This window comes from Salmo trutta, chromosome 2 (genome assembly GCF_901001165.1).
Source record: "Salmo trutta chromosome 2, fSalTru1.1, whole genome shotgun sequence".
Taxonomy (NCBI): Eukaryota; Metazoa; Chordata; class Actinopteri; order Salmoniformes; family Salmonidae; genus Salmo; species Salmo trutta.
Window position 1 is genome coordinate 23,679,063 of NC_042958.1, and position 13,394 is coordinate 23,692,456.

Genomic DNA, 13,394 nt, shown 5'->3' on the forward strand with positions numbered 1-13,394 from the left:
CTCTCTCTTTTCCTCTCTCTCTCTCTCACCCCCCCTTCACTCTCTTCCATTAGATTTGAGAATTCAATTTTACTCACAACTCCCCAATCTCCATAAATCTAGCACCTGGGATACCCTTTAATTACATGGAGAGATATTCTGGAGCAGCGGTTAGTGCGCCGCCTGCCTGGCACTGCTAACAAGGTGAAAAGGTGCACTGCGTGTGTAATGGGTGGCAAGAAAACTCACTGAGTAATTGTTAATATCATGTTAGCGCTTTGTCTCTCTTTCGTCCACGTTTCTTTCTCCCCAATCGGGATACAGACTACAGTACATATGCTTGTTAGAAGCGCTGAGGTAAAAGGCAGTTAATTTATCTGGAGTGCAAAGTCTGTTAGTCTGCCAGCTGTGTGTTGTGTTGTGGATAAAGGTGATGGGTTCACTGTACCAGGCTGCTGGGTAAACACTCAGGTTACGTTCCAAATGTCACCCTATGAGCCCTGGTCAAAAGTAGTGCGCTAAATAGGGAATAGGATGCCATTTAAGACGCAGCCTCGGTTTGTTCTACCAGACGTTGTTCCGAGCCATGGAGAGAGAGAGTTGGGTAAATATGAACTGAGACTGTGTAAAGATAATTGGCAGGAGGTGATTATTTGTATCTGTATCAGAGGTTATTATTTTAATGACAAGATCAGATGAGATGCAGAGAAAACATTTGCACATGTACACACACACACACACACACACACACACACACACACGTGAGCGCGCACACACACAGCCGATTCCCCTCCAAGCAGGCTTATAGAATGACCAAATAACCAACAACATAATCTTTCCAAACAGCCAGTGATCTTGAAAAAGTGCTCCCATTAAATCAATTAGGGTGATATTGTGTAAGCCAAATTTAGCACCAATACAAACACATCCATATGATTCAGTCAGAAATAGTGCAGGTTTGATACAAACAGTCCCCTGTATAGGGATACAGATGCACTAACTGGCAGTAACATTGATGATTTTACCCTGTGTAGTGTTTGGTTATTGGACGAGGGATAAATTCCCGATAAACAAAGTCATTTATTATTATAAAGGTTTTCACACTTCAGAAATACTTGCATTAGCTGTCATGACAAGGAAAACTGTGAATCACACATTATACTCGCACAGTATTTGTTTCACACAGTAAGCCAAAGGCTGAGAATTAAAATGGGACAATGTAGCACAAATAATACAGTTGATAATACAATTGTCTGGAAGACGACTGCATGTATGAATTGTGCAAGACTGTGAAAGGATTTCACAACTGACAAAAATAACTAATTAAATAATAGTGTATAATAGGATTCTTTGAATGTTCTATGTGGAGATTATATGCCTCTTAGATAATCATCTGTAGAAATGTTTAAAACATCATAGGGAGACAATTCCAGGATAACAATTATATTATTATTAGAACAAAGAGGACAAGATGACGAATCACAATAATTATTCAACTTTTGCCTCATCCTGTCATTCCAATTAAATTTTTACACTTGAAAAAATGTAATAAATGTTTAAATATTTTGTAATTGGCAGCACTACACATCTTTCCAAACTTTAATAATAAAAATATGTAATATTTTCATGTCTCAAAAGTCTTGATTAACTGCAGACTGATTCATCTCTGACAGCTGGCTAGCTAATATTGCGTTGCCATTTTGTTTTGTTTACACATTGGTGTGATGTTGATCACTGGTCTGGTTAGGAACCCAGATGTTTGTCCCACATGGATTCCTTCCTACTGTCTGTTCCAACATACTGAAACGCAGCTCTCCTCACAGGCCCCTACAGAGTCAGACCAGCCTCTCTGGACGTACACTAGTTTGTTACTTCACCGATAAATGACAATATCCATCCGGACCTTTGCCACCTAGGAAATCTGTGTGACTGGACCTTCTCAAATAGTATTTGAGTACCCCTGTTCTATACCATATTTTCGTCTAACAATAGTAGCAGTTCATACAATTTGTCAGGGAAGGGGGGGTCACGAGAGAAAAGGTTTGGGAAGCTCTGCATCAGTACACTACTGTCTCTACACAGCTAAGAGAAAAGGTTTGGGAAGCTCTGCATCAGTACACTACTGTCTCTACACAGCTAAGAGAAAAGGTTTGGGAAGCTCTGCATCAGTACACTACTGTCTCTACACAGCTAAGCGAGAAAGGCAGAACAGGCTCCAGCAGTCACTACTGATGTTTTTCATTTGAATGTTGGATAATGTTCATTATACAGTTTTTCTCAGTCGCGTACAAGACATTTCGGGATCTGTGTTGAAATGTATCTATAGCACAACAGCAACAATCAAACGCTCAAATACATTTTCAGAACTTCTGAAAATGTTCTTGCCCGTTCCTGACTTACATATCTTTAGACCACCTTTTGCAAAACATTAAATACACGTCATCAGTGAATACAAAAATCACTGTTAAGTGTTTTGTTCACAGAATATTAACACATTGTTTTCATCAGAAGAGAAATGTGTGCAATTGTGTTCGCTGTTTCCAGCACACAGTAAATACTACTGCAATGGAATTCATCTCATCAGTGTCTACCATGTACAATATATGGAAAGATCTAGGCAATGGGGACTGTCTAACTGTTCAGATTTTGTACAATATTGCAGAGAATGAGGTTGGGTTACTTCTAAGTAACTTTTGGTTACTCCTAAGTCATCATCTCATCATTCTGATCTTCCATTATAGAGCTTTGCTTCGGTGTGGATTGAGGCCTATACACTCATATCAGTTGTATTCCTCCATTGTATTCACCTTTCCTTATTTCTATTGTGGATTGTGTTTCTGTGCGCCAATGGAAAATCTACAAAACGATGACCAAACCAACCTTTGTATTCAATACATGGAATTGGATTGTGATGATGCCAATGAATGAACCACGCACCCAATGGGTTTATTTTTTATACATTTTTTAATCAGGAATAATAATTGATTTGATGTGTATGAAATTGTTTGTTGAAATATGCATAAAAGGAGAGTAATTACCCATAATTATGCACCTTTGGATAGTTGTACTTCCGTTTTTGATTATCATGGAGGGACTGTGAAGAACATGTATTGATCTCCAGGGATTTAAAAACACAGGATAACTTTCTGTTTTGTCTGCTTGTCAAAAGATAAGTATGGTCCTGTTCATTTGTTTGCAGACTGTCATGTGGTTTGGATGAATATATTTGCAATTTGACGGTATAGTATCGTTTTGATGAACATATTTTGTTTTGATGAACATATTTTGAAAATGCATTTACTGTTTTCTAAAAGGCCACAGAGTTCTGTGTCTTGTGGACTAGGTTTTGAAAATCGACAACATTGTTCCAAAAAAATGCTTGTACGCGATTGAGAAAAATGAAATGAAGCAGCCAGTCAGACTTATATTGGAGTCGCCGAAAAAAAGCATTGTTCGAGGTTGCATTTGCATATTCTTTTGACTTTTACTTAACATATTTTTACTTCTACTCCTCATCCTGGAAACATAGAGAGCCAGCCAGCCAGCCAGTCAGCGCATCCGCCAGCCAGTCAGCGAGTCAGCCACTAAGCCAGCCAGCGTAAAGTCATTAGGCTGCTGTAAATATACAGACAGACATAGGAAGCCTGTTTTAACTCTGTGTTTGAACAGCCTCTCTGAAGTATTGCTCTACGTTGATACAGAAAACAGATATCCATCAATATCCATCCATTCATAGTCTTTCTCTCTATCTCTCTCTTCCCCCAATATCCATCAATTATCTCTCTCTCCCTCTCTCTTTCTCTGTCTCTCTTCCCCCAATATCCATCAATTATCTCTCTCGCTCCCTCTCTCTCTCTCTGTCTCTCTTCCCCCAATATCCATCAGTTATCTCTCTCTCTCTTCCTCCCCCTCTCTCTCTTTCTCTCTCCCCCCTACATCTGCCACAAAAAGCTCCTCACCTTCCAATGTGATTTCAGCAGCCCAGAGTGTGTGTGCATGCACAGGTGTGTGTGTGTGTATGTGTGTCAAGCGTGTGTGTGTGTGTGTGTGTCTGTCTGTGTTCAGATAGCGGTGAGTGGACAGCAGGTTCTCTCACCTCTGTTTTGACACTGATTTAACATATGGCTAAACCTTTGCAGATAACAACAGTGTATACTTTCCTGGTCCAGACAGATAACATCCACATTCATTACCACACAGAACCATGTTGGTGTAAGCTCTTAGAAAAACGGACCCATGCACAGCAAATCGTTCTAACACCCATGTTTGGAAAATAAAGGGCAAGTTCTATCCATTCCATTCAAAAATCCTATGTTGATAAAAAAAAGTGGGTTAGCTCTTTTGATCATCGTAACCAAGAAAGGTTCAAATAATCATGCTGAAAGTACTATTTACTATGATTCAGATTATGTGGTAAAATAAGTGTCATGCAGATCAATTATTTTAACTGCATTTTCATGAAATGATGGGGTCAATGATAAGCCTTCTTATTTTGTCCATATAGTTGTTTATTGTTATTTGACTAATGTCCAACTCATGTTCTGTGGTCGTACTTATTCCACTAGCGATTTCTCCTCACTCCTCCTAACATCCTTAAACGAATGTTCCACTTAGAATTAATGACTTACTCATTGTTTACAAATTGGATTGTGTAAGGAAACACTAGACCTGGATAGAGGATCTACGTGAACACGTCTGTTAGTACTGCACTGGGATCAGTTCCGCTAATGGTCCAGACAGATACCCAGTTAAACCTCTATTGAGAGCGGTATTCACACACACGCCCGCGCACACGCACGCACGCACACACACACACGCACACACACACACACACGCACACACATACACGCGCACACACACCTTGAAATCAACACCTTCCTAGCATTACACAGCAGAGCAGTGTACAGGGTAAATGTATTGCATAGCCTCCCCAGACAATATTATCTCTTAAGCACAGACAAATTGTCTCTTTGTTTAAGGACATGAATATTTTTCAAAAACATTATGGAAATCCCAAAAAAATAAGCACTCAAAGGGAAGCTAAAGTGCCACTTATGGATACTGCCAGTGCATTGCATTGGCAATATAAATTTTCTCATTAAATGGGTCTTTCTTTTCTCTCCCGGCCGACTCAGCTGCAGACTGGATCAAGTGAAGGTTGTTTCGTCCTCTCTCTCTCTCATGGCCTACATTCTGATGGGAGGGCTAATTGCATAATTTGTTTCAGAATTAACAGCTAATAGCTCTTAATAGCTCTCCCTCTCTCTTTCTCTCTCACTCGCTCTCATCCCAATTTTACTAGTATTTGCTGAGGTTTTGGACAATGTGCCACCAAAACCATGCAAAAATTACATTTTGCAGCAAAAGAAAAATCATCATTCATTAGCCTTTAGTGGTTATTGAAACTAATAGCATTTTGGATAATATGATTTCTAGGAACTAACTCCAATACAATCTCAACCTCTTCTTTAAGACATAATGAGGATATGAGATAATGAACATACATTACCAGAAACAAAACAGACTTCACTCTATCACTATGCTCACCCTCTGGACATTATTCCATGACTTTCTTATCAATACACACTGAGTGTACAAAACATTAGGAACACCTTCCTAACATTGAGTTGCACCCCCTTTTGCCCTCAGAACAGCCTCAAATCATTGGGGCATGGACAAGGTGTCGAAAGAGTACCCCAGGGACGCTAGCCCATGTTGACTCTAATGCTTTCCACAGTTGTGTCAAGTTGGCTGGATGTCCTTTGGGTGGTGGACCATTCTTGACACACACGGGAAATTGTTGAGCGTGAAAAACCCAGCAGTGTTGCAGTTCTTGACACATACATGTGTGCCTGCATCTACAACCGTACCCCATTCAAAGGCACTTAAATCTTTTGTCTTGCCCATTCACCCTCTGAATGGCACACATACACAACCCATGTCTCAATTGTCCATCTGTTCATCTACACTGATTGAAGTGAATTTAACAAGTGGCATCAATAAGGGAGCATAGCTTTCACCTGGATTCACCTGGTCAGTCTATGTCATGGAAATACACCCAGTGTACTGTATATGCACATGGTATTTTTACCATATCAATCTATAAAGGCATGTTATACTGTACCATCAATACAATCTGCTAATGGACACATTCTAACAGCAGCCTCCCTAAAACTTCCTGATTTCCATTTGAGATGATTGGAGGAATGAGGGTGAGGTTTTCAGGGTTGCAGAGAATAGAAGGATCCAGGATAGAAGAGGCTGAGGCCAGATTAACAGTTCTTAGGAGGCTGGCTGCTAAATCAATCCCCTCTCAAACCAGGCAATAACCTCCACTGTCTGCTCTCTCTCGATGTGATAACCAAACTGAATTTCAAAACTAAATCAAACAAACACAAGGATAAAGAGACTGAGACAGGGGGGATAGAGAGAGAGAGAGAGAGAGAGAGAGAGAGAGAGAGAGAGACAGCACAAAGAGACTGACTGACTGGGATTCAATCAATACTTTGATCTTGCTGTCAATCACCAGCACTATTAACCTACGGGCAGAGAGGTGGCTGTTCTATCTGTTTATCAGTCCTGCCCACATCAACAACCGACAGACAGGGACACCCAAAGCACAGACGGCCATTTTAACACAAGGGGTTCGTGTTGCCAGCCTGTCAGACCAACCATGAATGTGCAGAAAATGTATGACTGGAGCTACCATACAGTTCCAGTCAAAAGTTTGGACACACCTATTCATTCAAGGATTTTTGTTATTTTGACTATTTTCTACATTGTTGAATAATAGTGAAGACATCAAAACTATCAAATAACACATATGGAATCATGTAGTAACCAAAAAAGTGTTAAACAAATATATTTTAGATTCTTCAAAGTAGCCACCATTTGCCTTGATGACAGCTTTGCACACTCTTGGCATTCTCTCAACCAGCTTCATGAGGAATGCTTTTCCAACAGTCTTGAAGGAGTTCCCACATATGCTGAGCACTTGTTGGCTGCTTTTCCTTCACTCTGCGGTCCAACTCATCCCAATTCAAATCAAATCAAATTGTATTAGTCACATGCGCTGAATACAACAGGTGCAGACCTTACAGTGAAATGCTGACTTACGAGCCCCTAACCAACAATGCAGTTAATATATATATATATATATATATATATATATGAATAAGAAATAAAAGTAACAAGTAATTAAAGAGCAGCAGTAAAATAACAATAGCGAGACTATTTACAGGGGGGTACCAGTACAGAGTCAATGTGCGGGGGCTCCAGTTATTCGAGGTAATTGAGGTAATATGTACATGTAGGTAGAGTTGTTAAAGTGACTATGCATAGATGATAACAACAGAGAGTAGCAGCGATGTAAAAGAGGGGGGGGGGGCAATGCAAATAGTCTGGGTAGCCATTTGATTAGATGTTCAGGAGTCTCATGGCTTGGGGATAGAAGCTGTTTAGAAGGCTCTTGGACCTAAACTTGGCGCTCTGGTACCACTAGCCGTGCGGTAGCAGAGAGAACAGTATATGACTAGGGTGGCTGGAGTCTTTGACAATATTTAGGGCCTTCCTCTGACACCGCCTGGTATAGAGGTCCTGGACGGCAGGAAGCTTTGCCACAGTGATGTACTGGGCCGTACGCACTACCCTCTGTAGTGCCTTGCGGTCGGAGGCCGAGCAGTTGCCATACCAGGCAGTGATGCAACCAGTCAGGATGATCTTGATGGTGCAGCTGTAGAACCTTTTGAGGATCTGAGGACCCATGCCAAATCTTTTCTGTCTCCTGAGGGGGAATAGGTTTTGTCGTGCCCTCTTCACGACTGTCTTGGTGTGCTTGGACCATGTTAGTTTGTTGGTGATGTGGACACCAAGGAACTTGAAGCTCTCAACCTGCTCCACTACAGCCCTGTCGACGAGAATGGGGGCGTGTTCGGTCCTCTTTTTCCTGTAGTCCCCAATCATCTCCTTTGTCTTGATCACATTGAGGGAGAGGTTGTTGTCCTGGCACCACACAGCCATGTCTCTGACCACCTCCCTATAGGCTGTCTCGTTGTTGTTGATTGTTGTCGGTGTTGAGGATCAGTGTGGCGGATGTGTTGTTACCTACCCTTACCACCTGGGGGCGGCCAATCAGGAAGTCCAGGATCCAGTTGCATAGGGAGGTGTTTAGTCCCAGGGTCCTTAGCTTATTGATGAAGTCAATGAATAGCATTCTCACATAGGTGTTCCTTTTGTCCAGGTGGGAAAGGGCAGTGTGGAGTGCAATAGAGATTGCATCATCTGTGAATCTGTTAGGGCGGTATGAAAATTGGAGTGGGTCTAGGGTTTGGTGTTGGTGTTGATGTGAGCCGTGACCAGCCTTTCAAAGCACTTTATGCCTACAGACGTGAGTGCTACGGGTCGGTAGTCATTTAGTCTGGTTACCTTAGTGTTCTTGAGTACAGGGACTATGATGGTCTGCTTAAAACATGTTGGTATTGCAGACGCGGACAGGGAGAGGTTGAAAATGTCAGTGAAGACACTTGCCAGTTGGTCAGCGCATGCTTGCAGTACACGTCCTGTTAATCCGTCTGGACCTGCGGCCTTGTGAATGTTGACCTGTAACCTCTTTGGGCTAGGGGGCAGTATTTTGACATATGGATGAAAAGCGTGCCCAAAGTAAACTGCCTGTTACTCAGGCCCAGAAGCTAGGATATGTATATAATTGGTAGATAGAAAACACTCTAAAGTTTCTAAAACTGTTAAAATAATGTCTGTGAGTATAACAGAACTGATATGGCAGGTGAAACCCCAAGGACTAACCATCCAGAAAAAAAGAAAATTCAGCCCACAACTGTTTCCAATGGCTGTCATGTTTAATATGAAGGGACAACCTCCCAGATTGCAGTTCCTAGGGCTTCCACTAGATGTCAACAGTCTTTAGAACGAGTTTCAGGCTTGGTTTTGGAAAAATGAGCTAGAATTTGTAGTTTTTCTAAGTGGCTCCCATTTTGACTGTGGTGTTTTCATGTGCGTGGATGAGAGCGCGTTTTTGTTGTTTATCTCCAGTAAAGACAATAACGATTCTCCATCTTAAATTCTATCATTTATTTACGTATTAGGGTACCTGAGGTTTGATTATAAAAGTTGTTTGACTTGTTTGGAGAAGTTTATTGGTAACGTTTGAGATTCATTTTGTATGCATTTTGAAGAAGGGAAACTGGTGGATTATTGAATGAAGCGCACCAGCTAAACTGAGTTTTTGGGGATATAAAGAAGGACTTTATCAAACAAAAGGACCATTTGTGATGTAGCTGGGACCTTTTGGAGTGCCAACAGAAGAAGATCTTCAAAGGTAAGGCATTTATTTTATCGCTATTTCTGACTTTCGTGGTGCACCTGCCTGGTTGAAAAATGTTTTTAATGCTTTTGTGTGCGGGGCGCTGTCCTCAGATAATCGCATGGTGTGCTTTCGCCGTAAAGCCTTTTGGAAATCTGACACAGCGGCTGGATTAACAAGAAGTTAAGCTTTTTTTCTGATATATGACACTTGTATTTTTATGAATGTTAAATATGACTATTTCTGTAATTTGAATTTCGCGCACTGCAATTTCACCGGATGTTGTCGAGGTGGGTCGCTAGCGCCACGCCTAGCCATAACAGGTTTTAAAGGTCTTACTCACATAGGCTGTGGAGAGCGTGATCATACAGTCTTCTGGAACAGCTGGTGCTCTCATGCATGTTTCTGTGTTATTTGCCTCGAAGCGAGCATAGAAGTAGTTTAGCTCATCTGGGAGGCTCGTGTCACTGGGAAGCTCTTGGCTTTGCTTCCCTTTATAGTCTGTAATGGCTTGCAAGCCCTCCCATATCCGACGAGAGCCAGAGCCGGTGTAGTACGATTTGATCTTAGTCCTGTATTGACGCTTTGCCTGTTTGATGGTTCATCGGAGGGCATAGCGCTGTTGCACATTTAACGTGCTGATAGAAATTTGGTAAGACAGATTTAAGTTTCCCTGCATTAAAGTCTCCGACCACTAGGAGTGCCACCTCTGGCTGAGCGTTTTCCTGTATACTTATGGCGGAATACAGCTCATTGATTGCGGTCTTAGTGCCAGCATCAGTCTGTGGTGGTATGTAGACAGCTACGAAAAATACAGATGAAAACTCTCTAGATAGTTAGTGTGTGACAGCTTATCATGAGATACTCTACCTCAGCGAAACCTCGAGACTTCCTTAGATATCGTGCACCAGCTGTTATTTACAAAAATACATAGTTCGCCGCCCCTTGTCTTACCAGACGCCGCTGTTCTATCCTGCCAATAAAGCGTATAACCAGCCAGCTGTATGTTGATAATGTCATTGTTCAGCCACAATTCCGTGAAGCATAAGATAATACAGTTTGAATGTCCCATTGGTAGTTTAATCTATTTTCGATTTCATTTTCCAAAGATTGCACGTTTGCTAACAGAATGGAAGGCAGTGGGGGTTTATTCGATCACCTTTCGAATTCTCAGAAGGCAGCCTGCCCTTCGGCCCCTTTTTCTCTGCCTTCTCTTCAAGCAAATGACGGGAATCTGGGCCTGTTCCCGGGAAAGCAGTATGTCATTCACGTCGGGCTCGGCGGACTCGTTAAAGGAAAAAAAGGATTCTGCCAGTTCGTGGTGAGTAATCGCAGTTCTGATGTCCAGAAGTTATTTTCAGTCATAAGAGACGGTAGCAGCAACATTATGTACAAAATAAGTTAAAAAAAGAGGTATAAACAATGAAAAGAAACAAAAGAAAAAACCCCACAATTGAATAGGAACACGTAAAACATCAGCCTTCTTCTCCGGTGCCATCTTTAGGTTGAGCTCGGGTGATTGTGGGTTGAGGGTGGGTGATTGTGGAGTTCAGGTCATCTGATGCAGTACTCCATCACTCTCCTTCTTGGTAAAATAGCTGTTACAAAGACTGGAGGTGTGTTGGGTCATTCTCCTGTTGAAAAACAAATGATAGTCCCACTAAGTGCAAACCAGATGGGATGGCGTATCACAGCAGAATGCTGTGGTAGCCATGCTGGTTAAGTGTGCCTTGAATTCTAAATAATTCACTGGCAGTGTCACCAGCAAAGCATCCCCACACCATCACACCTCCTCCTCCATGCTTCACGGTGGGAACCACACATGCGGAGATTATCCGTTCTCCCTACTCTGCGTCTCACAAAGACACAGTGGTTAGAAACCAAAAATTCTCAAATTTGGACTCATCAAACCAAAGGACAGATTTCTACCGGTCTAATGTCCATTGCTCGTGTTTCTTGGCCCAAGCAAGTCTCTTATTATTGGTGTCCTTTAGTAGTGTTTTTTGTTGTTGCAGCAATTCGACCATGAAGGCCTGATTCACGCAGTCTACTCTGAACAGTTGATGTTGAGATATGTCTGTTACTTGAACTCTGTGAACCATTTATTTGGGCTGCAATTTCTGAGGCTGGTAACTCTAATGAACTTATCCTCTGCAGCAGAGGTAACTCTGAGTCTTCCTTTCCTGTGGCATTCCTCATGAGAGACAGTTTCATCATACCAATTGATGGTTTTTGCGACTGCACTTGAAGAAAATGTCAAAGTTCTTGAAATTTTCTGGATTGACTGATCTTCATGTCTTAAAGTAACGATGGACTGTAATTTTCCTTTGCTTATTTGAGCTCTTCTTGCCATAATATGGACTTGGTCTTTTACCAAATAGGGCTATCTTCTGTATACCACCCCATACCTTGTCACAACGCAACTGATTGGCTCAAACGCATTAAGAAAGAAAGAAATTCCACAAATTAACTTTTAACAAGGCACACCTGTTAATTGATATGCATTCCAGGTGACTACCTTATGAAGCTGGTTGAGAGAATGCCAAGATTGTGCAAAGCTGTCATCAAGGCAACGGGTGGCTACATACTTTGAAGAATCTAAAATATATTTTGATTTGTTTAACACTTTTTTGGTTACTAAATGATTACATGTGTTATTTCATAGCATTGATGTCTTCACTATTATTCTAGAATGTAGACAATAGTAAAAATAATGAAAAACCCTGGAATGAGTAGGTGTGTCCAAACGTTTGACTGGTACTGTATATCTAAAAGGTACCAAACAACAGTTATCCTATGTAATTTACCGTTGACAGAGGTCAGTGTTGATTTTGGTTGAAGAGATCAGAGATATATTTCCCCATGCAGGGCCTCACTTTATCAAATTTACTGTATATATATCAATGTCTTCGGTGGTAAATGCCAACTAAAGAAATGGCATAAAACATCGAAGAGAGGACATCGATCAGAAGCACATCAGTCCCAGGTAATGGATGTTCCTCTCAGACAGACGTAACCGTTGTGCTATTCAATCTAAAACACAAGGACACAACTATGACGTCTCCTGTCTTACAGATGGATCTTGTTTAAGGCTACGGGCTGAAATGTGTTGTTTTTAACAATAAAGTAGTTGCTTTCCTCATTACAAATGGATCTTCACTGAAAGACGACACTTCACTACTTCTTTCACTACTTCTTTACTGTCTACAACACACTTTTACCAAGTAAATCTCCACTTTTAACCCTCCAGCTCCTGTGAAACCCTCTTTAGATTGTTACAATAAAGATAATTCTAATTCCAACCACAAAGTAAAAGTGTGGACAACATTATAGTAGAGTAATACAGTTGGTAGCTCCTCACTCCCATCTGTCTAGCCAGCCTGACACCCTACTGCAAACTCATAACGGGTGTCGCGCCACACTGAAAATGTTCATATTTTTTCTTAATCACATGACTTGACCTCAGTAGCCAATGATCTGTATCTGGTGCTTGCCGCCTGTGATGTAGGTAGGTACTACAGCTTGCACACAGCGCTCCAGGCGCCCATTTTAATTAAGATATTTTCCAAAGTGTAACCTGCCGACTACATTATGAAAACGGTGCAAAAATAATAGAAAAATAAAACACTCAGGATACTTTTTTTAAAGGATTATTTGGGAAATAAAAGCTTGCTTGCTGAAAGTCTCCAAGCGTTTGTCAACATTAGAATTTGATTGTGACCCCGGGTTGCGTTTTCTATTATGGTACGTTGGGAAATAATATTACAGTACAATGCATGACACCAGTTGAAATGACAGCTTTACCAAAAAGGTCATTTAAGGGACATTGGTATTAAACTTCAAAAGGAGTTAATTCTCTTTTTTATTCAATTATAGTGTAAAGGCTATAGCACCATTGTTGTTACTTTATTTCAAAAGGCTAAATCTGCTAACAATAACATGCCTTAAATAGCTGTTTCCATCAATATCTTCATCATCCTCACATTTCATTGGCATAATTATGCCATAATAATGGTACTAAATAAATGGCCCCTAACAAATGATGTGGGTATTCTGTTTTGTAGGTTAATTCACAACTACATAATGACTGCTTTTT

At 41.1% G+C, this 13,394-nt stretch overlaps 1 protein-coding gene across 1 annotated transcript in view; it reads right to left on the reverse strand.

Moving 5' to 3' along the window:
* Positions 1 to 13,394, reverse strand: part of adarb2 (adenosine deaminase RNA specific B2 (inactive)) — a 201,372-nt gene that overhangs the window by 87,849 nt on the left and 100,129 nt on the right. The window lies entirely within an intron of this gene.